Genomic DNA, 3,076 nt, shown 5'->3' with positions numbered 1-3,076 from the left:
CTATAAGGCCAGTAGGAATATCTCCTCTTTCTTATTCTAGTAATTTGAATCTTTTTTTTTTTTGTCTTAGTCTAATTATAAGTTTATCTATTTTGTTGATCTTTTTAAGGGGTTAACTTTTGGTTTCATTGATTTTCTGTATTATTTATTATTCTTTATTTTATTTATTTCTGCTCCACTATTTATCATTTTTTCCTTTTGCTTCCTTTGGCTTTAGTTTGCTCTTCTATTTCTTCTTTCTTAAGGCAAAAGTTAGGTTACTGATTTGAGATCTTTCTTCTTTAAGGTGGGTCTTTTTTTTTTAAGATTTTAAAAATTTATTTAACAGACAGAGATCATAAGTAGGTAGAGCAGCAGGCAGAGAGAGAGGAAGAAGCAGGCTCCCCACTGAGCAGAGAACTTGATGCAGGGCTTGATCCCAGGACCCTGAGATCATGACCTGAGTGGAAGGCAGAGGCTTGAACCCACTGAGCCACCCAGGTGCCCCTAAGGTAGGTATTTACAGTCATAAATTCCCCTTCAAGCACTACTTCACTGTATCTCCTACATTTTGGCATGTTGTATTTTCATTTTCATTTATCTTTTTTTTTTTTAACAACAGATTATCAATTTATTAAAAAGGTTGATTTAAGCATCTGCAATGGTGACTTCAACCTCAACTCCTGGCTCAATACTGATGGATGTAATCTGCTTAACAATCTCAGAAGGACTGTGCAAATCAATGAGCCGCTTGTGGATCCTCATTTGAAACCGATCCCAAGTCTTAGAGCCTTCACCACAAGGAGTTTTTCTTGTAGTGATTCTCAGAGTCTTGGTAGGCATCCGAACTGGTCCTTTCACTTTCAGATTCTTTTCCTTGGCGCCCCTGATCAAATCAGCACATACCTTTTCCAAAGATTTTACGTTGCGGCTGGTGAGAGTTATTCTAATTCGGTGAATCGCCACCTCCAGTTCCACGGGTGTCTTCCCAGTGTCTTTAAAAGCCATGGCTGCGGCGCGGCTTCCTGACCGACTTGTTCCTCGGTGAGAGCGAACAGCAGTGAGTCAGGAGCAGAAGCGGGGCGACCAAAGAACCGCCGAACCTGCGACCGCATCTTCCTCAAAGAGCATTTTCATTTATCTTAAAGTATCTTCCAATTCATCTTGTATTTCTTCTTTGACCCCTTCATGATTTAAGGATGGGCTAATTTTCACATTATTTGTGAGTTTCCCAAATTTCTTTCTATTAATGATTTCTAATTTCTAGATTCACAGGAGAATGTGAGGGTGTTTCAAGCCCCCTGTGAACATCTCATTCCTCAACTTTTCCTTTTAAGTTTTTGGTCAACTTGAAGTAACACTGCCTCAGGCAGCTGTGATGTTAAACAGTTGCTACTGATTGTTTTCAACAATCATCTTAGGAAAAACACTGTTCACAAGAAGTAAGGCTTAAGTCAGGTCAAATAAAGATAATCTCTGCTTGTCTTTATTTCTGGGTTTCCAGGGAGCTACTGGAGAGGCCAAATAATGACAATTATCAAGTGATGGGGCTTTTGGCAAGTCCCCAAAACATTCTGATCCCTCCAGTGGGTGCTAGGCTGCTGGTTTTTATGGTTCCTGGGGTTGTGAAGCTGTTGGTTTTCAAGACCACTGCAGAAATGAAGAGGTGGATGGGAATGGAGCAAGCTAAAATGACCTCAAAACTCATTATTCTTTCTGAGATTTTGCCTTTTTTCTTGAATTTCTTGAGTTTCTTATTGCAAGCCTTTGGTTAAATTCCAGAGTTTAGAAAATAATCTTAATAAATTTTGTAATGTTCTCATTGCTTTTATGGAGAAACAGACTTTTGGAGGTCCTCATCCTGTATTCTGAAAGTGGCTATCCCTGAAGCTTTTTCTTTTCAAACATCAAACACAATATTAAATTCTGTCTAAAAATTCTGTCTTTCTCTCTCTCTCTAATTTTGATGTATGGTTGGCTTTCCCTGTCACTAGTCCAGTTCCAGCAGGGTGCTAAACCCTCACATCTGTGTGACCAGTGATGGTTATTCTGGTGGGTTTGGGGTTCAGAGTCCCAGGAAGGAAAACGATCCGTGGACAGACCGTGTGTCTAGAGGCCATGGGTTCTTCTGGCACCTCCTGGCTGTGTCACCTCAGCTGGTGGACAGTGGACATGTGGGAGCCCACAAGAATGTGGGTGGGCCAGGATCTAAAGAGTGTGAGTTAGAAAAGACATGGGGGCGCCTGGGTGGCTCAGTGGGTTAAGCCGCTGCCTTCGGCTCAGGTCATGATCTCAGGGTCCTGGGATCGAGTCCCGCATCGGACTCTCTGCTCAGCAGGGAGCCTGCTTCCCTTTCTCTCTCTCTCTCTGCCTGCCTCTCTGCCTACTTGTGATTTCTCTCTGTCAAATAAATAAATAAAATCTTTAAAAGAAAAGAAAAGAAAAGACATGGGAGGGGCACCTGGGTGGCTCAATGGGTCGAGCCTCTGCCTTCGGGTCAGGTCATGATTCAGGGTCCTGGGATGGAGCCTGCATTGGTCTCTCTGCTTGACGGGGGGCTCCTGGCTCTCTTTCTGCCTGCTTGTGATCTCTCTTTCTCTGTCAAATAAATAAATAAAATATAAAACAAAAGACATGGGAATGGAACAAAAAAATCTGGGTTGAGCTGGGAAGAAGCTTCCTTTGGAAATGTGCTTGTCCAGAGCTGGCCATGGTGCTGAAGACCAGGGCTCCAGTGGGGAAGGTGGCTGAGAGCCACGGAGTGCGGTAACTTCCGCAGCAGGACGGTGCTGGACCAGGCCAGGGGAACAAGAAGACACGGCGAATGTTTTCAGCCCCGAGGAAGCTGTCAGTAGATGGGAGCCTTGTCTTCTTCCCTCCCGCTGACATCCTGGTAGGTGTTACATATTTACTTATATCACAAGAGCTGGCACCAGATCTCACTACAGGAAAACTCACAGGCTAAGAACAATTAAATTTAACAGCCGCTGTCTGAGGCAGGTACCGCTCACAGCTGCTTCTTTCAGATGAGGACAAAAATTAGACCTTGGATTTAAATAGCACCTTCCCAGCTTTCCGTCAAGGCGTGCAGAGCATC

At 43.4% G+C, this 3,076-nt stretch overlaps 1 pseudogene across 1 annotated transcript; it reads right to left on the bottom strand.

Moving 5' to 3' along the window:
• Window positions 1-581: 581 nt before the first annotated feature.
• On the bottom strand, window positions 582-1,122 carry LOC309859981 (small ribosomal subunit protein uS10 pseudogene; annotated as a pseudogene). The gene has a single exon. The product of its transcript is annotated as a small ribosomal subunit protein uS10 pseudogene (transcript).
• Between the last annotated feature and the right edge of the window lie 1,954 nt (window positions 1,123-3,076).

Source organism: Mustela nivalis, assembly GCF_964662115.1.
Source record: "Mustela nivalis genome assembly, chromosome: 1".
In the NCBI taxonomy this organism is placed as follows: Eukaryota; Metazoa; Chordata; class Mammalia; order Carnivora; family Mustelidae; genus Mustela; species Mustela nivalis.
Note: the sequence above shows the minus strand (reverse complement) of the source record. Positions and strands in the feature narration are given on the sequence as shown.